This window comes from Aythya marila (genome assembly GCF_965140915.1).
Source record: "Aythya marila genome assembly, chromosome: 5".
Classification (NCBI taxonomy): domain Eukaryota; kingdom Metazoa; phylum Chordata; class Aves; order Anseriformes; family Anatidae; genus Aythya; species Aythya marila.
Window position 1 is genome coordinate 9,627,097 of NC_139046.1, and position 27,871 is coordinate 9,654,967.

At 39.8% G+C, this 27,871-nt stretch overlaps 1 long non-coding RNA gene across 1 annotated transcript; it reads right to left on the reverse strand.

Annotated features, from left to right (window-relative positions):
• On the reverse strand, positions 1-27,871 carry LOC309878400. The gene is made up of 3 exons (XR_014317537.1): positions 27,748-27,871; positions 27,571-27,649; positions 1-222 (listed from the first exon to the last, which is right to left on the reverse strand). It is a non-coding gene; the product is annotated as an uncharacterized lncRNA (long non-coding RNA).

Here is a 27,871-nt window from a genome sequence, read left to right on the forward strand (position 1 = left end):
TCTAGCTAGACAAAAAGCAGAGGCAGGCAGGCAATATGCTGACAGGGAGCAAAACTGGGAGCCAGCACTTCTAGGGAAGAGCTGGGTGCAGGAAGGCAAAGGGAGAGTGCTGAGGAGCGGCTGCGAAGAACAAAGAGAGAAGTGCTGCCGTAATTTCTCTGGATGGTGGAAAAGCTCCCTTATACAGAGCAGAAGGAAGCTGTCCCCAGCCATTGCTGCAATCTGGAAAAAAAAAAAAAAGATTCAAAGGTGACCTTTGCAGCACTGCGGGAAGGAGTTGCTGTCACGCCAGGAGCTGACCTCTGCAGAGCTTCAGCCTCCACGTGACTCCTCCAAATATTCCTTTACTGTGTCATTATTAAATGTGCCCATAACGTCCCATGGTTACGTATACCCAAAGGGCATCAAACGGCACTGACGGAGCTGCCAACAGCCAGGAGGAGCCTCAGCCCCCAGGGAAGCCTGGGAGAGAGCTGGCTCCTGCTGCCTCTCTCCAGGTAAACATCTCCATGAGCAGGCATGCACGGACGGGGCCGAGCTGCTCTGCTCCCTGCCACCAACCCTGCTGAGCAAGCAGCCTGTTGCACTCTCCAATGACTTTTAATTTGCAAATAGCCTTAAAGCATTGCAAAAAACAGCATGAGATTTTTATTTTCATTTTTAATGATGGTAACAAAGGCTCGGATGTCTGTGTAATGCCTGTATTGTAATCACTGAACAACCAAAGAGTAGACAAAGTGTCACACAGAAACAAAGGAAGGGGTCATCCTGACCAGAGCAGAGAAGAAAATCAGAAAGAAATATTCACATTCATTAAATGTAGCTTCTGTACTATTGTGCTTGGACATTGGACTTACCTGGGGCACTAACAATAATCCACACAAATAACCAAAGCGGTTTAATGTGCTCCTGAGCTTACCTGCCAGAGCAGGGGCTGTGTCCTTCTGTCAGCCACAAGCAGGCAGCCTGCAAACCAGTCAAAGGGCATTCAGGTAACCAACTTTCACTGGCATTCAGGAGAGCTGGCCATTTAGCTGCTCTTTACCCTTTGAAGACACACACTCAAGCACACACTACTCTGTGTACAAAGCAAGTTTCTCAATGGTTTGCTCTCTTTTCCTGTGAGAAGTCCCAGAAAAATCTCCCTGGATGAGCTCTCCAGGACTAATGTCTGTGCACTGCCTACCTATTCACTTCCAAGTCTGGTGAGACCCCAGGTACTCCACTGTGTCCTGTCATGCCTTCAGTTTGTTAGCCTCCTAATGAAAAGACCTAATTCATTCTCTGAGCACATTTGACTGGCAGGGGGGCTTGGCTAATGGTGCTGTGCAAATGAAGAAGACAGTTATTACTGTGATTATGAGTGTTACATTAATAATAACCGGAAACTGTGGTCAGGTATTTCAGATATACAGGAAATGAGAGAAAATACCTAATTTAAAAACAGGTTAAAGAAACAACTGCTTTTCATGAACTAAAGAGAGAGATTTGCATGTTAAAACAGAACAAGTTGAGCTCTGAGAAAAAATAGCTATTAGCATTAATTCCAATTTAAAACTGATTTAATTTTGCCATGCATTTTAGCCCAGAGAACATTGGCTTCCTGCAGGCTCATGAATTGCTCATGGGAATACGTACAGGAAGGGAAAGTTGAGCTCATACATTTGGTGTCCACATCCAGTGAGAATTACGCTACCCTGGACTGAGTGGAGGATTCAAGGAGAGAGCTCCTCTCCTGTGCCAGAGAGGCCAATGACTAAGGGAATAAGTAAAAGGCAAGTTACGGATGGTCTTTCTCTACTGCATTCTCACAGGTTTTGACAGTCAGGTTTTCATCTCCCTGAAAGAGCTGCAGACACAGACTAATGTGTTGATGGTCCCATTAAAGGATCTGTCCTGTTTGACCCTGTCTCACCTGTTTTGTTTGCCTATCTCTACTTTTGACCGTTCTTCAATGTCCAATTGCAGTGAGGTCCCCATTTTAACCGTGTGATGCATGTAACAAAAATCCCTTTTGCCTTTTTTAAAGATGAGCATTTCAGTGAGCAGCCCCAGTATTTGAGTTAAAAGAAACAGGAAATAATTGTTTTTTATTCACTTTCTCAAAGCTATTTATGTTACTACAGACCTCAAGCATCTCCCCTCTCCCATTTTCAGCCTCAGGACTGAAGCCTACTAAGATCAATCACATTATTATCATGCAACTGACACTGGAGCTAGCAGGTGACTTGCAGAAGGACAAGGAGAACGAAGCCACACTTCCAGCCAGAGGCCAAATTAATGGGCTGCTCAACTTCCTTCACTCTTGAGCAGTGGTGTACTTGTGCAGCAGGGCCAGATGCAGCCATATTTCATACAGAGGAGTAAGGGGAAAAGCAGTACTGTAAGTCCCACCTGTAGTCCTGGGTACGGTTCTCCATGGCAGAGATACCAGCGTAGCTACCAGTTAGAGGTAGGTCCAATTTCACTGGACAAGGAGGGCTTTGGATGATAGTGATGCAGTTATCTCCTCACAAGTGAGCTGCAGGCCCCAAGTATTTAAAACGTGACATGGCAAATACTTTTCAAATAGCAATCTGTTCACAACAGCTTGCTTGCAAAGTAAGAGGCAGTATCTTTCTCCAGTGAATGATTTCTTTAAAGTCATGCACCAAGCCCCAAGCCAAAAAAAAAAAAAAAAAAAAAAGCCCACTTATGCCATGGAAAACTCCTTACCAGCTGTAAGGGGCTATGTGTAAAGTCCTTGTCAAACAGCGAGCTAATGTAATCACTGCGTATTACGGACCAATCCAGGCTACTCCATTCCTTCAAATCCCCAACACACCAAAAAGATCCAAGTCAGAGAAATGCTGCTGGGTCCAAATTAAACATGGATGGGGAAAGAAATGCAACAGCAAACATATCAAATCAACCACTTATTGTATTGACTTGTTTATTGTTTTTAGTTCTGATGCTCATCCAAAAACCTCATTGCAATCTATCTATACCCTAAACACTGCTTGACATATTTTTCCAGAGAAAACCAGGAAGCTCATTAGCTTTCTTTAGAAGATACAAATCTGCAGCTCAATGTAAACTTCAAGAATACATACTTGATTTCCTGTACTGGAAGGTAATTTTTGCAAAACTAATAGCAAAGTAGTAGATACATTGTCAAGACTGTTGTTTGCTCACAGTCTGTGCATGGGACACCCCAAATATCTGAATGTAGCTCTACTTCATCTCCTCTGCAAAGCCTCAGAGGAAAAAAATACAGGAAGTGGTGGAAAAGGAAGATAAAATTATATAGAGTAGCAAGAAAAGCATAGGAATTACTTCAATTAAACAGTCAAATCAAAATAATAATAATAAAAAAAAAGTTAGTGTAGTTTCTTCATATTTTTACAGTTGGATAAAGTTTTAACAGTGGCAATTCGGTGCTTGTAGAAAAGCATCTGCACAAACAGCTGCATTTCCCTTGTGTAAAACATGCTGCATGCAGCAGCGAATTTGCTTGAACTTGCTTTCACAGGCAGCCTGTTCTAACAAAGGAATGGTTAATGATTTCTGCTAAATAATGGAAAGCTTCAGAAACGTGGCAGTGTAGGATGCGCCCTTCTCTCCCTTTGTCTAGGAGCACATCTGAAACATTGCACAACCTCAAGTCTCATCTTGGGGGAGCATAATGGACAGGCCATGAAGAGAAACCTTTATTCATTTTGCATAGATGTGGAGTAGACCACATGGTTTATCTTTTTATTTATGTTTATTCTTCTATGATTACTTGTGTTTAAAAAAATAAAAAATAAAAAATATGCCTATCAAAAAGATTTACATGTAATTGTCTGTAATTGTCTTGATGCTCATCTTGAAACTGATGTTGGGTGGCATACCAGTAAGTTCAAATTAAAAGTTTCTATATAGGGCAGCACCCAGTAGAAGCTACTAAAAACTGAAAAACATTTACATTATTAAGTTTCTCTGTTGTTTCTTTTTTTTTTTCTTTTTTTACTTTCTTCCTTTTTTCCTTATTTCCTTTTATTTTCTTTCATTCTTTATTATTATTTCCTTCTGCAGAAAAAAGGTAGAATATTTCTGGACTTGATTAAGACCAGTTGGTGGAGATTTATTGGAAAGTGTTGCCGTGTGGTTTTGGTATTAACCTCTTAGATCACAGCAAGTGACTTTTGAAGTTGGCTGGGGGCTGGAGTTCTTCAGTGAGGGACCTACCACACCTGCCTCCTTCCATAGCGGAGCTGTAGGGGGAGGAGAAAAGCGGGAAGGTCACTCTGTTCTGCCTGCCACATCATGCAAAAAATATTAACCACTGATGGTTATTGAATGCAAAGAAATAAATAATAAAGAGCTCTTACAAGCCTTACAGCTTGTATGTATCTTGCTAAGACGATTAAAGAAAAGTAAGTTTAGGATGAATGATTTTGCCATATGAAATTTCACTTATTTCCTTTCTAGCGGGGTTGCAAACAAAGTGAATTGATTTAGGGCTTTATCTGTCCTTACTTCTCCCTTTCCTTCTGACTCCTCCTGACCCCTTCCAGCACCCCAGTAGCCCTGTTCCTGGAACCACGCTGCCAGGTCCCCCACCAGCAGCAACTGGTTTTCCTCCCTTCTGGGTGGTGCAAAAAGAGCATCAGCACTTTCACGGTGGGAGTGTGCAGCAGTGCCACTTCTGCTGAAAGGGGACATGAAAGCAAGTCCTCTCCATCCCACCATCCAGGTGAAGGGGGACTTGCACAAGTTGTCCCACAAGGTGAAACCTGGCTGCTGCCACTGGAACTGAGGGAGCACATTAAGCCTGTGGCGTTTCAATTTCCCTGATTAAATTTCCCTATTAAAACAAAAAGAGAAAGAAAAAGAGGTTGGGATCAGACCATGGACTTCATCCCAGAGGGCACATTCTTTCCAGGCAAGGAGCAAAAAGACCTGCAGCTTTACTTTTACAATTATTAGGACAAGGGCAAATTGACAAAATTCACATTTTTGTTCAGTTTCAGGTAATGAATGTGTAGTAAGATGCATGTTTAATTGACAAATCGCCTAATTCTATTACTTTTAATGCTGGAACAAACAATCAAAGAAACTATTTGTAAGCATCTAGAAGATAACGAGGAGATGAGTTACAGCCAGCATGGATTTGTCAAGAACAAATTGTGTCACACTAATGTAATTTCCTTCCCCCACAGGATAATAGACCTTGCGGACATGGAAGAAGCAGTAGTTGTCATATACCTTGACCCTAGTAAGGTTTCTGACACTGTCTCGTATAACATTCTGATAAATAAGAGAAGAAAATGTGGACTAGGGGAAACTAGTAAAGAGTGAGTACAAAACTGGTTAGAAAGCTGTACTGAAGAAAATAATTTCCAATGGTTTGCTGCAAAGGCTGCATCAAGTGGACTGCACAGAGGTCTCTCCTGGCCTGATACTATTCATTGCTAATGAACTGGATGATAGAAGAGAACGTGGTGTTATTACATTGCACGTTGCACATCGATGGGAAGGGTTCCACATCTGCTGCAGAACAGGACAAGTACTGCAGAGGGTCTTGATTGTTCTGAAATAGTCTCAAAAAATAGGATTCAAGCCAATGATCCAGCAATAAATTGTTACATAAATTAAGAATAATTGGCATGGTACTACTTTGTAAGTAAAGATCTGGGTACTACAGTTGGCCAAAAGATGAACACAAAGGTGTAAGAAAAATAGAAGTTTTTCCTTTACTCAGTACCTGAAAGACCTCAAAGTGTTATATCCAGACTAGATTTTGCACAACTAAGTCTAAGGAACATGTAGGCCAATGAGGTCCAAAGAAGAGCAACATGAATGACCAGAAATCTGGACATTTATGAGAAAGAGGTAGACTTGCATAGTCTAGGGAGAAAAAAAACACTAATGCAAAACACAACAGGGATCTTTGAATTTGTAAATGATTTTTTTTTTAAGAGACAGCAGTCTCTTCTCTGTAACTTTGCTACACAGAACAAGAAAGAAATGGTTTATAATTCAGAAAGACTGTTTTTGGTTAGGAAAAAATTTCCAGCATGATAGAGAATTGATCAAACAGACTCCTTTGGGATGCTGTGGAGGAGATATCACTGAGAGAAGATACATGTACAACTTGATGTTGTCCTGCAGTGGGGAATGGCCTAGGTGACCTCCCAACCCACTTTTCTATAATACCATGAATTCTATGAACACTACAATCCATCTATGTTTAATAAATTAAACTGTAAAGGAGAAAAATAATCTCCTAGACCCAGAGCTAGGCCTGAAAACACTAAACATGTTGTAGTAATAGGCCATAAATTTGCTTCCATTCCCTAAGGAGATTTTATAGCCACAAAGACTAACATACCAGAAGCCTCCTCTAATAGTTAAGTAACTCCAGCACACTGGCAGGTTCTTTGATTCATATTCTGAAAGAAGTAGTTTATGTTTATAGAAACAAATTGGTTGCATCAGAAATACAGGTTAGGTCAATCTTCTGAGCTCTATATGTCTCCAAAATGTCTCTTTGTAAATCTTCATGTGCCTCGAACAGCAAACACACAACTCCAGACCATTATTAAAGGGCACTTTGAATTATTTTCACCCTATTCCAACACTCACTGCTTCCCACTATAACATTCAAACACCCTACCATCTGAAGGAAGACAAGTATAAAGCAGACAGGATGCAGTACAGCCTCAGCAGCTAATCAGAAAACACCACAGAACTGTACCTTTCTTCAGTGTCAGGCATCCATATTTTATAAAAAGCAGAAAGCACTTCATCTGTTAGTTGATGGAAGGGACCCTGCGAGGTTTCCTTTTGGCATCATGAGTATGACAGAAAGAAAGAAACTTTCTAATTAAAATCTTCCCAAGAAAGTGTGGTTTCACAGAAAGGAGTGATTATTGCTGTAAAACGTTATTCCAGTAAAGCAATCCAAGTTATCAACCAAGGTGTTAATTTTCTTCTTGCATCACTAGGCAGATTCCATGATCCAGTTTCAGATAAATGCCTAGTTTTTATTCTTTTTCACTTAGGCTCACTATGATGTTATAGGGAAATGAGCCCCCTTTTGCTCATTTTGATGTGCAAAACCTGTCGGAGGGAAAACAGAAGCCACCGACCACTTTGTGTCAGGAGCGAAACTAAATAATTCACTCAATGAGACAGAGTTTAAGAGAAAAAAAAAAGGTCATAATGAACCTCCCTTGTAAAATCCTGCCCCCCAGAAGCTCATGGGGTTCATACAAGCTGCATTTGTTCAGAACAGTCCCAAGAGGACAATGCAAGTCCTGTTTTACTACCACGGGATATGAGGTGGTATCAAATAATGAACCCAAGCACTTCCTTTCTGAACTCAGCCCAAAGCACTTTTAAAGTTTTAAAGTTTTCTAATATAAAATAATATACCGTGAAGTGGAAATCTTTCTGATATTTTGTCATTTTAAGCTGTAGTAATATATTTTCCTTTGGAAAATATAACACTGTGCTCATTGTATGCTTTTTGTTTTCTGTTTAATCTGTGATGCATATCTGAATGGAATTTTTGCCTATAATTCTATAAAATTTACTCTGAAGTGCTGCTTATGCTCTACTGATCACAACTCTGTTTTAAGGATTGGCTCTTATTTTTTAATCTTCTTTTCACTGCCCTTTTGCTGTATTAGAATATGAGGAGTAAGAGGGAAGGAATTTCTGTGCATTTAACACTTTGTTTCCCTTTTATTTCTGTCTAGGGCTATGAGGCTCTTGCTACCTCGCATGAACAAGCAGGAAATTATACCACAGAAATGACGGACTTGCATAAATCTGATAGATACACACACTTATAGATAATTTTGCTTTCCAAAAATTTCAAGAGCTATCTGCTATGTTTCAGCTGTGACAGTTATGGCAAATGTTATAAAACAAAGAGGCTAGATCTTCAGCTGGTGTAAATCTACCTAACTGAAATCTTGAGTTATGGTTTACATACCTGTATGTCAGGTCAGACTTAATGATGGTGCTAAGACCATAACCTCTTGCCATTGCCCTCTAACAGCTGCTGGTTCTAATGAGCTTATCAAAATGACATTGATTGACGAAGCCCCACGTCATTTCATTCAGCTTCTGCAGGAAATGGCTTGATTTGTTTTCAGTCCAAATGAAGCCTACAATCTCATCGGGACCATAAACCGAAAAGTATGACAATTACACCAAGGCTAAATTTGACCCTGCACTTACAATCACTTAGCAGCTTCCCAGGTGCGGAAGTATAGGATTTCATTAGCTGCTAAGAAGATGGTGCTCCCTGTGGAAGTTTAACTGTTTACACAGTCTGTTGAAGCTGCCTCAACTGGGGACTCTTTAAAAGCTCAGAAGTCATAGGAAATGCCCTGCTTCATCCATCTTGAATAAGGTTAACCTTTAACCATCTTAGGCAGAAAAGTGATGTTCAAAGATGCCATAGAAGGGACTGGCATGGACTTCGAGCTCCTCTATGTCTAAACCCAGAGCCCTTGTGATGTGGACAGAAAGGGAAGAAAGACTGGGCACTAACAGGAAAGGTGACTGAGGTAAGGATAGGTTGGAGTAAGTAATCTCGGATAGAGTTGTGAGCTTCAAGTGGGGCATTTCATGGGCAGAGTTAATGCCTGGAAGCTTCTCACTGCTCCATACATGGGACGAGAATAAAACAGATGTCTGAAGTCCCCTGCCAGAAGTAAACGGAGGACATCTGAAGTTCCTCTGCCTTTGAAGTAAACATGGCTTTAAACATGAATACATAAAACAGAGCACAGCTATTTATAGGAAATAAAATGTAAATGAAAAGGGACTGGACCTCTATGAAACAGCAAGAAAACAAAGAACACAAAGCAAACAAACGTGAATGTAAGGAAAACACAGTCAGCATTTGTAAGATGGTCATTAACCATGCTTTGTACTTCTGAACGCCCTTCATTTGCTGGTCTGTCTGCAAACATTAGGATTTGCCTGCAGAGGCATTGTGGTGGTATACGATTTTGGTGTAATGCGTATGTATACAGAACAAAACAAGGACTGTCCCACAGCATGCCCATTCATAAGCAAATGGGCTCTATCTGTGCAATGTACAGAAGGCACATCCACACATCCAGCACTGCAACACAGCACCAACCCCACAAGCTGACTAATGACAAACTCCACACCAGCACCAAATCCTGCTTCACATAGGTTTTCCTAGAGACCATCCCTCATGGGCATCCATCGAGCTGCCTGGGGAATCTAAGAAGATCTGCCCCAAACCCTCCCCCGCTGGGAGCTGCCAAGTTCTGCAAAGCTCTACGTCCTTTTCAAAAAGTCTGGGCTTTGTGCCTGATGCTGTGGGTCTGAGATGGTGGGGAGCTCTCTCAGCCTTCAGTTCCCCACTTGTGCACAGACACCATATTTATTACTTTCTGAGCATTAGGAGCTACGGTGAGGATTACTGACACATAACTGCACTGGAAAAGAGAAATTCTAAGTGATACCAGAAGGAGAGCCTTCTTTTATTTGTGTTGGCAGGTGTTGTGTGTTTTTTTTTTTTTCTTTCACCTTTTGTGCCTATGAGAAGGGCTCAGGTATCCTGTTTTTGTAAAAAGCAGTTTGAAAAAATCAAGTATTGGTATAATGGTACAGTCAATCCCAACAGGTCTCAAAAGCCTTGTCACTTTACATTACATACCCTGATGAGACACAAGCTGGAAGATCTGTATCTAAATGGTTTCATGGGTGGTAAGAGGGTCACACTTGAAAGTAGTCCCTCTCCCTGCAAGGCAGCAGGTTCTCCCAGGAGATAATCAGGATTTTCTTCCTGAAACAGTCAGTGGATCACTCTGGTTAACAGCCCAACACACACAGGAAAAAAATAGGGACACATTTTTCAGATTTGTTCACTGTGAGAGATCAGGAAAAATCAGAGGACTTAGGAGACTGGATGCACAGGAGCCTATATTCTGATATTTCTATTTTGCCGCTACCTTTGTATTTGTGCTTCCTCTCCAACAGTGATGGATTCATTACGCTGTACCACCTGCTTTAGGCATTCTGCAGCTGCCACAGCAGAAAATGGACAGATATTACATTGTCACAGAACTTACGCAGCTATTGCTTACTGCTTCCTTCCTACAAAGAGGAAGACGATAGACTTGTTTCCCCCAGCACATATCTTACATTGAGATGGTGCTTTGTTAATAAGCCAAGCCCAGTATTTTAACAACTGCAAGGTGAAGGGTTGAAGCAGTAATATGCCTTAGGGTCATGTGGCACATGGTCATATTTTAATTACCACTGCCTGAGGCTATCTCCACAGGTATGTTTCCTTCCTGCATAAAACATGAAGCCGGGAGTGATTTCAAAACACCCTGTCAAATAGTCTGTGACTCCAACAGGATGTACGCCGTATTAGACTTTAATCCAAGGGCAAATTTTATTTCAGTATTTTATCTTGGAGGCTCAGAGGGGCAAGAGAAAGAAACACTTGTCTGTTGGTAAACTAATAATGTTTAGCAACACAAGGTGTATCATATGTTCTAGAGATCTTTCATTTCCTTAATAAATATCTAAGCATAGCAAGCTCTCAACACCAATATCCTTTCAATAAAAGGTAACCTTATATGGTCACTACATGATACATGATTTATAAGATGTCATGTTAAAGTAAACTCAAACTCACCAAACACACTGAAGGAAGGAAATGGTTGTCTGGCTCCATATGGTGTTTTCATGTTTCTATTAAAACCAGACTATTCAAACGCTGTGGATACCGACACAGGTTTTAGCTCTAAAAGAAGGATAAAGAGAGTCTTATCCATACCATCTGTATCAATAGCATAAAACTTGCTGGCAGCACATGAATGTGGTTAAAACACTTAGGGTCACCTTACTGATGGGGATTAAAAAGACATTGCTCCCGCAGACTAGTTTTGCACAAAGAACTATCCTGAAAGTGAATCACTGAACCTTTTTCTAGCCAAATATCATAGAAGAAAAAAAAAAAAATAGGGATAGTTAAACTTTTCTCAGAGACAATGTCCTTAGGATAAAGCATTGCAGAAACTGAAACTTAATCTTTGTTAGCATACCTGACACTTAAATTCAGGGTCCAGATTTTTGTGAAGTCATGCTCTCAGCTGTTTGGATTACAGATATTGTACTGCTTTTGCAAGCGTCTTCAATCTACAATGTTATCATATTAAATAAATAAAAGGTTGTTTATTTATAATGGATGACCAAAAAAAAAAAATCTAGGGCACTGAAATCGTTTTTTTCTCTATCTGTTCCCTCTGTTCTCATTCCCTGGCGGATCCTACAAGGCATGCTCTTGCAACAGGCCACTTCTGGGACTCCCATGCTCAGCTTCTGCCAGTCTCCACCCAGAAATCAACAGAAGAAACCTGATGTAAATGGAGGAGGTGCCTGAATTATATTTTTCCTTCCCTATAGGGGGCAACCCTTCACCACAGCAGTGATTGAGGGGCCACAGAAAGTCTCACTTCAGGCCCAGGCACATGCTGCATCACAGCAGCGTAAATGAAATCAAGGAGGGGAACAGATTTCAGTGCACGTCACAGCAGGTCATTGCATCTGCTTGGTAGCGTACTGCATGAAGTTCACATAGTTGCCTTTTAAGCTATTTTTGAAACCGCTCCCAAAGCATGCTGTTGTAAAGCCCAACTGAGCTGAGAATCTGCAATAAACTCAGTGAAGTTTAAAAAGACACAGAAACTCCTGTCTTTTGCAGGGGGACTCATCCCACATATTTTCAAGGTGGTCATTCACACAGCACCTCAAGTTACACTAACACTTTCAAGCATTCCTCTTTGCTTAGAGATTAATGTATTTGTCATGTACTTTTGACTCCACAAGAGTTTGGGTTCATTCACTTCAATAGATTAGTCTTTAGCCTTGGTCATTAGCCTTTTGTGTCTACTACTACTTCTACTTTATTAACACAAGCACCTTCAAGAACTTCTGTTAATGAGAATGGCGAAGACCCAGAAAATGCTCTTGATTCTTTGAACCTCACATCATATTACAAGGCTAATAATGTCACTGCTCCATTAAAATTTTAAGTATTACAGCCTTCAGAGCTAGCAGCACTTAATGACTTAAACACCTCCTCCTCCCCTTTTTTCTTCCTACATCAAACACTATAGTATGTGGCAGCTTTTCTTTGAGTAGAAAATGCCATCCATGTTTCTAGTGTGTAATGATCCAAATGGTTTCCATTTACCTTTCCACAAACAGGACAAGTTACATGCTCACTCAGAGCTCACTCAGAAGGCAACACGTCTCCATTCTCACTGCCATCTATGGCACAGAGGCAGGGGAGCTGAGTGTATGTTGATATATGAGCTGCAGCAGGCCCAGTAAAACTAGCTGCCTTCTTACTATATTATATTACAGGTCTTTCAGCTTTTTAGTTCCTACACCATTGTACAGATCTTTAGAGTTTCAGCAAGACGTTGGAAGAGATTTTGAGACATGTCTTAAAGTCTCCAATTTTGATAGTGAAGTATCTGAAGTGAGACCCCAACAGGGTGATTCAAGAGAATGAAGATCAGCACATGGAGCATATCATAAAACCAACGAGGAGAGCTGGAAGGACAGTGAACAGAGCTATGTGTGGAGCTGGAGCTGCCTGGTGCTGGGCAATAGGAAATGCTGAGCACAGGGGATATCTGAGCTACTCCTGTTTTTCAGGAGCATTGGTATCCCTGTCCACAGGATTAGGATACATACCTGGGAACTAGGACAACTTGTATTCAAACTCCTCAGAAAACCACAGGCCATAAGAAAATCTTCCTGTTACAGATGGGTTGTCAGGCCAAGCACAGGATTCCTGGGCTAAAAAAGCTCAAGCAAGAGGGCCCTAGGCTGTAATTCGTGAATTGCAGGTGGGAAACTTATCTCGCTCAAGTGACAGAAATTTGACGCTGGTGAAGATGTGGCCCTGAGTCTTCCTAAGTAGGTTTGTGAAAGGGCGTATCAGGAGCTAGGGCACTTACTGGCATGTTAACACTGAAATCTCTATGACAGGGTGAACCTAGGTCTGTCTCAATTGCCAGCATAGTTTCCCTGATTTTCTTTTATTTTTAATTACCCTGTGCTCTGACTGATGGGGCCACTACTACAGAGATGGGCATTTTAGGTGGGCATTGTTTTTTCAGGCTAACTGCTGTGGTCTGTTGCTGCTGTTTTGTCTATAGGCTTCTTGTGCAAGAACACTTTCCCTTCTCTTCTAAACAAGTGGCGTAAGTGGGGCAACAGAAATCTCTATGAGCTGCTGACAGGGTCCTTTATCACTTGTTCTGGACAGGACACGAGTGTGCTGTGAGCTACATTTGCAGCCACACTCACCCACCCATTATGTAAGTTAGACTAATAAATTTCAGCACAAATGAATATGTTCATCTGAACTTCACACCAATTTCATCGCAATGACACAGAAATAAAGTGACAGAGGTGCCTGCCATCAGTCTCAAGCACAGGATAACAGTATGCACAAGCATTTGGAAGAGTTTTTAAAGAATAGTATTATTCCTTAGCTTATTATCTTGCTGTTTACTACATTGGAACCGAGATTAAAATGCTTTAGTGTTTACTGAAGCAGCATATATGGTATCTAACAGCATGTTATTTTGTGCACACTGTTTAACATTCTTTATTGCTCCAACTCATAAGGTTTATTTGAAATCAGTGGAGGAATTCATCCCATCTACTATTTACTCAGTTATTATCAGCTACTGCAAAAGCGTCGTGTGGAGGGGAATAAACACCAGTTATTTATGAGCTTTTGCAAGCATGCAAACTCCTGACAGAAAATTACATTTTTAAGATCCATTATTATTTATGGCACGTGTATGTCCCTAAATACAGTTGCATTCTGCATATAGGTTGCTCCAGAGCTAAGCCTGAGAAGAACCTTATCTACCAGGTTTTACTCTGCATTCCGATTGTTTTATGTTTGATTCTACACACACACATATCCACACACACCCACACACCCCTCTTTCCTCTCTCTGCCCCTGTAGCAAGACCACTTTATCTTTTCTGGTAGCTACAATGAACATGGAGCTGATGGAGGATTACACTCTACCTAATGTTTTGATCAAATCTTAGCCATGTCAATAGGAAATCTTTCTGGGGAAGAGGGAAAGACCAAGCATAGAAAAATACCCCCAAAAGCCAATTCTTCTGGACCAGATACATAAAATGTTTGGCAGAGGCTGGTCAGGAATAATTTAGAGCCCGTTTACATAGATGTGATCGAGATGAGAGGTTCCCATGAGCCACTTGACATGGGGACACCGCTCGACTCGATCTGAGCCACAGACAAATGCCCACCTGCAGGCAATTCTTGACTGTTAGCACAGCGAAGGAAACTCTTCAAAATTCTCAAGTTAAATATGGGAACTTCGGACCTCAGTGCTCTGTATTTTTCCTATATTTCCACTTACTCCACCTGACTTTTTAAGTTTGCATTTTCCTCCTCCACGTTTGTGAATTTTTTTCTGGTCTTGCTACCCAGCTAGAGACAACTGTGCATTTAATAGCTAGTGATTGCTTCAGATAAACAATTTAAGTGTAAATGTTTAGCACAGCTTCGTGTTTCATCTTCCCAAAACCTTGGTGACATCTAGTCTGGAATACATGGTTTGCATCATGCCTCTGTACACGTATTCCTTGGTTTGATTATCTGAGCTCCCAGAGAAAATAAATGCCAAGAGCTATGTACCTTTGCTAACTGGCATTCATGTGCTGGTTTTGCATAATCAAGCAGCACCTTTCATCCAATAATATATTTAAAATATCTTTTAGACAAAGCTCAATTTGATGAGGCTGACTCTGCAGCAGCAGGGAACATGCATGGTACATTGGGCATTAGAGTAATGGTTTAGATCTCTCTACAGCATGTAGCACACATAAGCTTTGAAGCATAAAAATCATAAATGATTAACCTACTTGATTTCACATAAATGACAGAAATATGCTCTTCATGGTTTATTTTAATGTCTAAAAACAAAGGCATTATGTCACCATGTGATGGGGTCTTTTTATGATCTCCAACTATGCTAGTCCATTTTGTTTTAATTGCCAATTTTTCACTGTATTAATTGCTAATTATTATATATTTGTATACGTGACACTTCAATTATCATCATGTGATCATAACTGTTTGGACTGGATATTGTGTTATCTCCATGAGCTATTTTCACTATAAGCTAGGAAGCCTTAAAAATTTAGCATCCAAACATTTCTCTTTTTTTGGATTAAAAACACATTTCAAATAAAAAACAAACTCACTAAAACATCTATTTTGCAAGAAAACAACAAGAGCCTTTGTAAGAAAATCTAAAACAGTATTTGTTAACTTTTCATTAAAGCAACTGTTCAAATCAAAATTTGAACATGATTCAAATTATGATTCAGATCATAATCAGATACAATATTACTAACAGAAAAAAAAAAAAAAGTAAAATAAAAGGTTAATGCATGCCAATATAAATATTTCCTATAGCAATAAAAAAAAAAAAAAAAAAAAAAAAAAAACAAATTACCACCCACTTCCCAAGAACTTCTCTGAGATGTACAAGCATCTTAAAACAAAGAAGTGCATATTTTTATATTTACCTATTTTAAAAGTAGTCGAGAAGCCTCCTTTGGAGCTTCAGGTAACGTTTGAAAAGAGGAGTGATCTTATGGACTGTTGTTTTTCACAGGAATTACTGGCTTGTAAGACATGCCAGGAGTACACTACAGGTTGGGCTCAAATAAGAAACAGAATTTGGGGGGGAGGAGGGGGGGAAGAGAGAGAGAGGGAGTTATTGGGTGGGGTTGGTTTTGTTTGGTTTATTTTCTTTGCAACTTGACTACATAGTTCTTACATTGCAATAAAATTATTTTCAGAGAACAATGACATTCCTGAGGAATTTTTGAAGCTTTACTGCAGTTGAATTTAATACCAATCACAAATCGGATTCAGTGACTACAGGAATGACGAAGCTAAGCTGACCATTTAAGGCCTAGTTTAAATACCTTTGTATGGTTTATTAGTTTATCTCCCTGCCAGGCCAGAAAACAGGTTGAAGATGGCCAAGACAATCATGGGACTCTGGAGACAACCCAAAGATGGCTCAATGTCACAAAACACATGAACTCACCCAGACAAATTATGGCAGCATCACCTACAAGACAAGTTTACTCATACATAGGACCCAAGAGAACATCATGGAGCTGGGACAGAGGAGGGTCAGGCTGGGTGTTAGGGAGAGGTTCTGCACCCAGAGGGTGGTCAGCACTGGGACAGGGTCCCCAGGACAGTGGTCATGGCACTGTGCCTGCTGGAGCTCCAGAAGCATTTGGGCACTGCCGTCAGACACATGGTCTGATTTTTGGATGGTCCTGTGTGGAGTCAGGAGTTAGACTCAATGACCCTTGTGGGTCCCTGCCAACTTGGGATATTCTGTGATTCTATGACTCTATTATATGTTGGTATACCTGAGCCTTTTCTGGAGGCATAATCTAAAATACACACCTCTCCTGCAAAATAAGAAGCAAAGATAAATTCCTCCACTTTGTTTAAAATGCTGTTGTTCTTGACCTCTGGGATACAGAAAGATTTATATAAATAAAATTTCTATTTTTGCTTGCTTCCCTGTCCTGGAGAAATATGTATAAATAAGAGATCAAAGATCCTGCACAAACATTAAACATAAAGCTGACAGGCTGCAAAAGCAGAGCTCCTTCCTCAGTGTCTCCAAGAACGGTGACTAAGTAAGCCCCTGGGACTTGGCAGAGCTGCTTCCTCCACTATGCCCTGTGAGAGGGGCCCTTTTTAATAATTTTAATACCTTTGAAAATATAAATATGTCAGAATGGTTAGGTGGTAAATGGTTTGTATTAGTTGCTGCAAGATATTTTTGCAGCCTATTTGGAAACACACGTGCTATCTGCTACCTGATCTTGTCATCTTTCTGGAGGCTGCTTAAATCCCACGCAACAGAGAAGACAGTGGACCGCAAAACCTTAGCTTTGGCTAGCCCCACAAAAAAATACACCAAACTTTTTTTATTCAATTGTTCATTTTAAGTTAAAATATATTCCGTCAGTCAACATGACTTTTCCTGGTTTATGTTATTTTATTTGAACCTCTCATCAGTTACCTCCTAATATCCCAGCCAGCTGTGCAGATTCAACCAAGGAAATAAGGTCCGGTAGGAAGTTATTGATGGCTTTATCAGTATGAAATAGTCACAATGCATCACCTGCATGCTTAGGAGTGTAATGTTGACAATAAATATGATAATAGTTGTCACACATCAGTGAGAGAAATGTTGAGCTTCCAAAGCACTGAATAAATTGCATTTCCTTTTATTTATTCAGTGCAATAGATGGCACAAAGATGGTAGAACCAACCAACCATTTTGACATGTTTACAAGGCTTTTAAATCATGAAATGGATTATTGCAGTGCTGAAAATATTTGGCAAATGCATTTTATGCACAGCACATTCTGCTTGAAGAGGCAGGCTTTTTAATTTACATTTGTTAGAAGTGCCTGTGAGGAAGAAGGATTGTATGTCAAAGAAACTACACGTCTGGTAACAAGCAAAGTAACCTGCAATGTTGCACCCATGCTTCTTCAGACACAGCCACACAACAAAGCAGAGAGGATATAAAAGAGTTAATTTTGGACGTCCATCTCAGCCCAGTGGGATTCAGGTGCCACAGCTGTGGAGTGCTACAGCAACTTCTTTTCTTCTAGGCAGCCACAGGCACCTATAACACCACCATATCCCTTTGTCAGGGCAACAGTCCCACCCTGGATGTCTAAGGTTTGATACGGATGAAGTGAATCCCTATGCAGTATCTCTGCCCACCACTTGGGATCTATCCCATACAGGACTGCAGTTCTTTAAATGCTTCTGCCTGAAAACTCACTGAATCCCACTGGTGTTACTTGTGGCAAAATCTGCTGAGCAGTCTCTAAAGAAAACAGTTTTCTTTCAAGCATTTCTTGTTCCCTTCAATTTCTGGATCAAATAAACCAGATCTTCAGCAGCTGTAAGTCAAACTCATTTCATTTCTGCTGGTTTAGGGCAGCTGATGGTGTGGTCAAAGTTTCTAAATCAGCATTTTGGTTTTATTTACTTTTTGCTCCTCTAAATATGGTGTTCAGCCATGGGAGCAGTTAACTTAAATGTGAATTGTTTGAGGAATTAAGAGGCAGAAAACAAACCTAACAAGAAACAAAAGGAACGCTGTAAGCTGTTGGAAGACTTCAGTTGTACTTACAGGCTAAGTAACAGTGGCAATCTGCCAACCAGAAAGCTGTGGGTTTACAGAAGTCCCTTGGTTTTAGTTAGAACAAAAAAATAAAATAATTATATATCGGAAAAAAAAAAAAAGAAAAAAAAAAGAAAAAAAAGCCTTACAACAGGGGGAAATAAATTCAATATGAAATGGAATGAAAAAGGACTAAAATCCCTAAAACTCAGTTTAACAAATGAACCAAGAGCAATGGAATGTTAGGGAGTTAGGGATAGGTCAAAAATTAGAAAAATAGCTAGTTCTTCATTCCTGTAAACCAGAAATTAAAAACCAGCACAAATTTAATATTTTCCAAGTTTAGGTATGGTACTGTTCACATTGAATTAGGCATGTATGCATTATTAACACACAAACTACATTAAAGTAAAATGAATGGTCTGAATTAAAATCCAGGAATGCCTGGCATAATATATCTTCACATCAAGGAAAGAAGCAAGCAGAAACCTTTCCACAGGTTTCAAGTTCTGCTTAATAGCATTATATCCTTTGAGTGATTTCAGGGCACACTAAAATGAATTTCTCTTCTAAGTATCTTTGAGATTATGACTATTTTCTTGGCCTTAGCTTTCAAGGAAAAGGGAAATACTACCAAAAGAGTTACTTAAGGCAATGTTAGAAACTACAGGTCATTGGCAGGACAGAGAAGAGCGGCTCTGAGCAAAGCCAGTGGCTGCTGAAGACCTTCCTTCCACTGACTCTTGATGTAACAAGCAGTGAACATCTGAAAAAGCAATGTTGCACAGTCTGTGTACTCTGCTGCCAGTGCACAGCAGGCTCTTACTCTAAATGGTCCCAATAAAATACTGTTTGTGCATATATTGTGCATCTATTCAAGTTTGAGATTTACTGGGCTATATGAAGGTGCAGGGAACAATTCCCTTCTCCCCCTTTTTCTCCGTGTTTGCTCTGCTGCATGTGCTAGGATGCAGCCTGCACTTCACTGCCTTTCTGTAGTCTATTCAGCTACTGATCCAGAACCAGAAATTTTTTGTTTCTACTAAAGGAAAAATTTCCAGAAGTGCTCTGATAAGGAAAGATTTTTTTCATCCCTAATGCAGAGTGTGACAGTAACATTCAAGAGACACCATGGAAAAATCTGTTAAAGTAGGAAAGTACTAAATAATGGAATGAGATCCAAGAACTGTTTTCATGGGTTTCCAAAAGAATAGAAGCATATTTAATTATGTCATCTGCTTGTGTGTGCATAAATTGGTCTGTCTTTTCTGCACATTAAACCTGCTAGACACCTTCAAGTAACTATGTCTGGATGGCAGGGATCTCAAAGACATGCTTCTGCAGCTATGACAAACACAGGTAGCCAGGTAAAGAAAGATCTCTTTTATGCTTCCACTGAAGAAATGACATAAAGATAAACAAAACCATTGCTAAACAATAGAGGATAAACAAGAGAAAACAGTTTTAGTTATGCTCCAATAACAAAAGTCGTTTCTGTAGGTGATCATCTTGAAAAACAGTGGAGAATCCAACACAACGCTGTAGGAAACCATACTTTATCCATTCATCTCATGGAACTGCTTATTGTCTACTCAGAGAAATGTCCTTAAACTAATTTAGAACATTGCACAGGGGAGCTATTTTGCAAGTTTCAGTCTACTGAAACAATAGCAACAAACTCTTGGAAAACACAAAAACCACAATCTGCTATTCACATACCAATCTTTAGATTTTCTGTGTTTGCTTGCAGTACCCAGAAAGTTTACCATTGCCCCTTTTGGTGTAAACTAGCATAATTTCAGGAAAATGGATACAACTCCACTTGCCTACATTAAGCAAGGTTCTGGGCTTCAGTTTGAGATACTTGGCAAGCAATCACATGAAACAGTATTAACAGGAGGTCTTTGACCTACTGGAGCTCATGTATTAGTGGCTTCGTTTGCTTTAAAATTTAAATTATGTATATTATTTATATTTTATTCTTAATTTAAATTATTAAAAATACCCCTGAAATAGAGAACAATTTGAAAAATAAAATAAAATAAAATAAAATAAAATAAAATAAAATAAAATAAAATAAAATAAAATAAAATAAAAAAGAGCAACCAGCATTGCTGCTAAAGTATATAGAAAACATTCTGCTTCTCCTGGCATACTCCCCTGAGGGCAGGGGCGATGGCTGTCCTTCTAAACCCTAGTTTCTCCTGAACAGCTTCTTGCAGCAACAGCGAATCAATTCCTTATGTGCAGTTTCTTCAAGTTTTGATTCAACACAGATGCCTGATTTTCCATTGTTTTAAATTCTTCTTCCCCCATGGACACATTTTTCTTTTCCTTGCCTTCTATGGTATATCTTCAATAATCTTCCCGTTTTTTTCAGTAGCTTTATCCCATTGCTTAATTCATTGCTTTTTTCAAGTCACATTAACCTTTTCCATCACCTGTCTGTCCAGGGTCTTTGACAAGACAGAGATAACCACCTGAGGGAGTCTAGATATCTGGATATATATGGTACTGCCTCAGGTAGGAATTTGAAGATGTCTTGAGGTTCCTTCCAGCTTTGCATTTCTGACATTTCCATTATCCTTCTTTCCCTGTTGTATTTTATTTTTCCATAGGTGACATGACCCCAAATTCAGCAAAGCTCTTAGGTACAAGTCCACATTTCTGTCTAGAAAAACAATCAGGAATAAACTTGGATCCCACTGGAATGACTTCCCAAGAACCTAGGTAAAGCCTTTTCTCTCAGTTCCCCCCTTTCCTCCTATTGCTTCAAAGTGTCTCTCATCCCCAAATCAGTTTGTGTGTCAGACCTTCCAGTCTTGTTCACAGCCACTTTCCACTTCCTCCTTTTCCTTAGACCTCCTCTCTAAGTCCCAGAATTATCTGTTTGTACCCTGAATTAGTTCACATATGTGCTCACTATTCCAGTTCTGTTGTGCTCATACTCAGAACCTACAGGTGAGGGATCATTCAGGATTAATGTAGTTCCAGCTGTGCAATCTCTACCAAGCTGCCCTTTCAGCTTTCTCACTCCTCCACTGCTCCAAACAACAGGTTTGGTTGTTAGTGCCCAAGAAGAGAAAGGAACTGCAGAGATCTTCAAGCTGAATGTAAGCAAAGACTCTGAAGGCCCAGAAAGTGGCAGGAAAAAACTGAGGACCAAAAACCAAAGCCTGTGGTATAGGTTTCCCTGTATGGATGCAGTAAAAAAATGATCTGTAGTTACCTGCCTCTGTCTCAAGTGATGGCAATGTTTTGTTTTGTTTTGTTTTCCTTTTCTTTTCTTTTAAAGCATTTAACATGATAGGAACCCAAATCTAGTAATAGTAAATAATATTCCTGTCCTAAGCCATTACATAATAAGTATGTCACCCCAGAATATGTTTTTATGGTTCATTTTGAGATGCCTGGCAATAAGATTTATAATTTAAAAGGTAGAGATGGGAATGGCACTATTGATCATTGTTATAATAACGAGGCTTGTGCTTGCAGGTTAAATCATTTTGTGCTAGGGAACAAAGACTTACCAAAGAAGAACCTCTATTGCCAGCATAAACACAAGGACATTACACTGATGCCAAGAAGGACTGGAATCTGGAAATACTTTTCAGAATTCGTAGATTAATTTTGCTGCACCTGTGGGTTTAAGCTTTCAGTTTTAAATTATTATCATTAGATTCTTTTTTTTATGTTTTTTTTTTTTTCTGAATCTGAGATGAAAAAATAGTGATCCTTCCATCTAGCAAGAATGGGCTCGTAATAGCAAAATATCAGGAAGATGATAACATGTTATAGTAAGTGACTGATTTACCCTTCTTCATGTGGACCAATTGCTTGTAATTAAAGATTGCCACTTTAGCACAAAGGTCAAAGACTAGGGCTTGTACAATCATTTTCTAAAGAAATTCTGAAGAGATGGGAGAATGAGCTCTCTGCTCTCTCTATCATTTTGTTCTGCCTCTGCATTGTTAGCAAAGCTTGTGGCTAAAATGCACGATTTGCATGCACACAAGGAGCTTAATTCCGAACTCAGTTACAGATTTGTTATTACATTCAGAGTGTATAAAAGCTGCTTTATGTAACCAAAGTTTGAACTGAGTCCTGAGGGCCAGTCCTTCAAGATGTTCCTCATATGCATTTAAATTAAACTGACCTGTTTTCAAAGGAAGATGATAGTACAGACAGGGTCATATAGAATTGGCTGCACAATTGATGCTAAAGTGCCAGGTATTCTGCTTGGTTTCAGCCCTTACCTGCAGGAATTACTCACTACCATACCTACAAGGAAACTAACTCTGAGGCACAGCTCACAGTATCCTGACCTTTGCTTAGTGTTGTGTCAAAATTATTTGATGATGTTGTCAACACTATCCCATGATGATGGAAGTAAAGAGGGATGGTATTTAGGAATTATATTCTTTGAAACCATCAGCTCAGTGTGCAGCAGCAAAAAAAAAAAAAAAAAAAAAAAAAAAAAAAAAAAAAGCAACTTGGGCATCTTGAAGCAGGTTATTAAGAACAAGACAAAGGGAATCATTTTTCTTGTGTTGGAACCACATCTTGAGGATCAGTTGCTGGTCTAGTCCTGCATCTCCAGAAGGGTATAATGGAGTTAAGGAAAAGGTACAGACAGGCAGATAAATGATCAAGGAAGTGGAGCAGCCTCATAGAGAGAGATGAAAAAAGCTGTGATTCTGGTTTGGGGAGGGGAAAGCCAAGGAATGTAATCAAGGTTGTCAAAGTCTTGAAGGTATAAAGCTGAAGGATAAGCTGAATGCAGAACTCATTCACCCATATCTGCAGTATGAGGGATAGGGGTCATTCACTGAAACTAATGGTATCAGTTTAAAGGAGGTGAAAGAAAGCAAGTACTTCTTTGCGCCTGGGTAGTGAACTTGGGGAACCTGCTGACACAGGAGGTTGTAGAGGCTGAGAGTATCTGCAGGGTCAGGAAGGGATTAGATACATTCATGGACAGCAGGTCCAGGAGTGGATACAAAAAGCTCCAGGCAAGGACATACATCCTAACAGAACAAACCTGGATGCTGGGAAAGCAGGGGGGCAGACCACATAAGATAGCAGATGCCAGTGCTCATCCTATACAGCATCTCCAGCCTGCACTGCTGGAGGGACAGCCTTGGGCAAGATGAACTGCAGCTCAGATCTATTTCTTATGTACTTAAAAATCAACTCAAAAGGCGTATGGACAGCAGTCTTAGAAATCAAAATTTTTAGCTAAAGAGGAAGCAGTTACTGCCAAAGCCAGTCTGAGTCAGGGAAGAATTGCAAAGGAAAATAAACTGTTTGTGCTATTCCTAACAACGAAGAAACTGCAGAAATTTAAATGGAGTGGTTTATCCTGAGGATTACTGTATCAGCCATGAATGTGACAGTGTATAATAAGTCCCACAAAAAGAATGGTGTTTCCACAAGATGCAGTACTACCATAGGAAGCACTGGTTAAGCCTTCCTACAGCTCTCCCCAACCTTAGGTATATATATAAAAAAATAAAGTGGTTTTTTTTTAATAAAAAAAAAAAAGTTACTTCAGTGGGTATAACAGGGAATGGAGAGTCTAAATTAGGGGATGAAAACAGTATGATGAAAAGTATGTGTTGGTCAGCCCAGCAAAACAAAGCCTGAGAGGTGAGATAATTTGTTCTCTATAAACATATTAGTGAGCTAAATGTCAGAGGAGGAAGATGAGGTAATTAAGCTAAAGGAAAATGTTGTCACAAAAACTAATGAGCAAAGACTAACCAGAAATATCCTCCGGCTGGATTTGCTAATCTTCAGAAGAGTTCAATTCTGGAAGAGCTTTCTGTTTGGAGCAGAAGGGGGGAAAGAAGTAGTTTTAAACTGGTCCTTGATCAGCTGGTGAAAGGAATAACACACGGGGGTGGTCTGCAGTAGCAAAAGACTGGACTTGATGACTCAAGAGACCGTTTCCATTGCTCTCTGTGTCCCTTAATTGTTGAGCACGGACATCAAATAAGAGTGGTGAGCCCTCTGGGATTCCTTGGGTCAGGGACCTTGAGGAAGGGGAGGAGCAGCTGCCCATTATTTTGCACAGCCCCACCATCAGGTCAGCAGCACTTCATGATCAGCAGTGTCAAAGGCGACAGACTAATCATGCATGAGGCTTTGAATGGCCCTACCTTTTGCAAACTAAAATGGGGCTCGTTAGCAGGAAACTGTAGCACAGAGGATGTGGTGTGGATGGAGGACAGCAAAAGCACCGGACATCACATTGTATTCTTTTTCTAGATCCAAGGTCACAAATCTTATTGAAAACCTGTACTGTATTTTCCACTGGCTATTTCACTGTTGTCCTTCCTATTGTTTTGCAATTTGCTTCACTCAAAACCTTCTATCTATTCAGTGCTTTCTCATTCTCTATTCTCTTTTGTCTGAATCACTGTCCACCCCTTTTTATCCCTTCCAGTTCTGCATCCAGAGGTAAGCAGAGATGCACTGAAGCAGCTACATCCTGCTTTGGTTCACAAACTTCCTAAGCCTTCATTTTTACATGCCAAGAAACAGAGAGAAACAGGTGGGGAATCTGCTGGGGAGGTACTTAAAGCTCACATTGCTAAAAACAGAAAGCAAAATATATGGGATATTGGCAATATTTAAAATGATGATAATTAAAACTTCACTGCTGTCTCCTGTGTTCTGCATCCCCTTTACAGGAAACCAGAGTTAATAAAGTTATCTCAAATATGGAAGTTCCCATTCTTCCAAGTTACCGAACGTAGTCCTTTGATTACTGCTGCTTAAACACATTCTAATGCAGACCATTTAAAATCTACAGAACCATTCTCAGTTTAATCCACACAACAGTACTTCAAACACCAAAGTGACAGAGATTTATGAAAAGGCCACACATATATATCTAATTAACTTTAGGAGTCTAAGAAATCTCATTAATATTATATTATATTAAGAAACATATAAGAAATCTGTTTAATATTGTATTACAACATTATATATTTAATAGTATAGCCAAAATTTGAAAGACAAATTTTCACTGACAATGTGTCAGCCTTTCTGATATTCCTGTTACAATCCCAAGAAAGACATCTGCCCAAGTCTGTCTAAGGTGTCACTCCAAAGAGAAGAAGTGCAGAAGATATTCCAGCTGACTAAGTCATTCCTCTGCGGTCCTATCTGTAAGGTCATTTCTGCTCCACATCTCCCAGGCAGGAAATGAACAGCCTAAGGAATGATGTAATGAATCTATCACTGATGCAACCTGTCAAAACAAATGGAGGGCTGAAAGTTTGCATCTGGTGCCATCGTTGCTATTCAGACTGCGTGCATGTGGTCAGAAAACAAATGGAGCAAGTATTGACATGTAAAGGTTGTGAGTACCTCTAGCCCCTAATAAAAAAATGGTATTAGCAAAGGTGTTGGTAGATGTATGGATCTAAAAATGGAAAAGCCTTGTACAGTGTGTGAGTACAGCAGATACTGGAAAACTACCAAGAGGGTAGAAGGGATAATTCTTTTGCCTGACTTCATAGATGAACAGATCTGTGATGCAGCTGTTTTCAGCTCCCTGGCAAATTGTAAAACCAAAGTTGTCATACCTTTAGGGATAAGGAGAATAACAGCCTTTTAAACTCTACTCAAAGTGTCAGGGCCTTCCCCCTCATCTACCCCCCCCCCCCTCCCCCAAACCACCCTACCTTTAAATCAACAGTAAAAGGTTCACTGATTTCCAGGGTAATAGGTATTTGCTCTTATTTGAATGTGACATTAACATGGATATACTGTTCTCAGGAGAACTGACTGCTATGGGCCAGAGCTGGCCATTGATTTCACACCAAATTCTCCATTGATCAGGCATGGTAGGAAGTCTATTCATTGAATTGATAGCAGGATATAGCTATACAGTATTTGTTTTCCTTTTAATATACAGCTTCAACAGCAAGCCATGCATGAATTTAATAAAAGAAGATAATAATCTATCCATTCTAGGAGCTATAGTCTGAACCTGGGTGGTTATCAGACCTGCCCTCACTGCTATAAATCATGTCAAATAGGAGACTCATTTTAGCTTCGCGAATGAAAAGAATTCTCCTTTTTTCAATATAAGGAATCTGTGTTTTCTTCTCACTCACATTCAGTAAATCAGTAATTGCATTCAGTTATGGGTTATCAATGTAAAACCGTCAACAGAAGAGAATCAGACCTATTGTACTGCTAGACACCAAGCATTTGAGGGCAACAAAGTAGCTCTAAATAGTGCATAAAGGTATTCGCAGGATCTGTTGCAATCATCCTCAGTTGTTCAGTATGCTCTTTCAGTTGTTTCTTCATGTTTAAGACTGGAGATTTTGTTAAGGTCATCTTACAAAACAATAGAAGATGCTTTGAATATGCTAATACCTCCCACAGAAGGAGAGCAGACACTGGTAATAGAGAAAATGGGCTGATATAAAAGCCACTGACAACTATAAGGAAAATTGAATGGGCGGTAACAATTGTTAGCAGACTGCTGTGTCCACTGTTCAGTCTGGGAATAGATCTTCAGAACTCATTTTCTGCTAGACACATGCTTGTAAATGATGGAAGATAGGCCGGGTGAATTGCACTGATAGTGCTTTCCAGAAGAAATGATCTCTACTTTTAAACATGGGTGGAAAGTTACATTCGACATGCAGAAGTGGTGCAAATTCAGCTCCTACTCCATTCACTAAGCATCAGTAAAGCCGAGAAAGGGACACTGGGTGCAGAATGGCATAAATGCTGGACTGGTACATGTGAAGAGTGTTGTCTGGCAGACAGCATTCTCATTTCATAGCACAACAGCACAGCACAGCTGTTCCTACTACCAAAAATTAAACATCACAGTTTTGGTAAATTATATCATTTTATTTTTCTCCTTTACCAACTCATGTGGAAAGAATTAAAGATTTGCTTTCTACTTTACCTGACCTGGCAAGTGTGATGCAGGTTTTCATAACAAACCTCTCATAACAGTACTGAATGGCATCAGACAGATGTTAAAAGTTAACTTTGGAGCTTTAAAGGCTGCTTGCTCTTACCCTAGGGCATGGCACTCCAGAAACTCTACAGTAACAAAAGTAGCTTGGAAACCTGATTATGAGCTTTGCTGAACTATCTAAAGTAACCTATGAGAAAGGTAAAGGAATAAAAGTCTTTCTAACTTTCTCTTAATCATGAAGTTTTAGTAATCCTTCATAATTATTTCAAACCATAAAAGATAGAAGTATTTGAGGAAAAAATTCAAACTCACTCACAGATTCATATAGTCCCTCACCTTTAGCAGATGACTGTTGTTGGTTACATGCAGTGCATTCCCCTAGTCAGCAAAAAGCACAGGACAAGATGTTAACAGCCTAAAAAGAAGGAACAACAAGTGAACATAAATGATACAGGATGGCAGAGCACAGGACACTGGAACAAACTTACTAGTTTCAGTGCTGTTCATTCTTACCTGCAGTAACTCCAAGAATAGCTGAGACTTTGGAAAAGGTGAGGTAGGGCTCTTTGAAAAACATTTAATTGAAGGAAACAGTAAAGGCAACCTGTGGAAATCCTGCCCCAAAGCTGAATGGCTG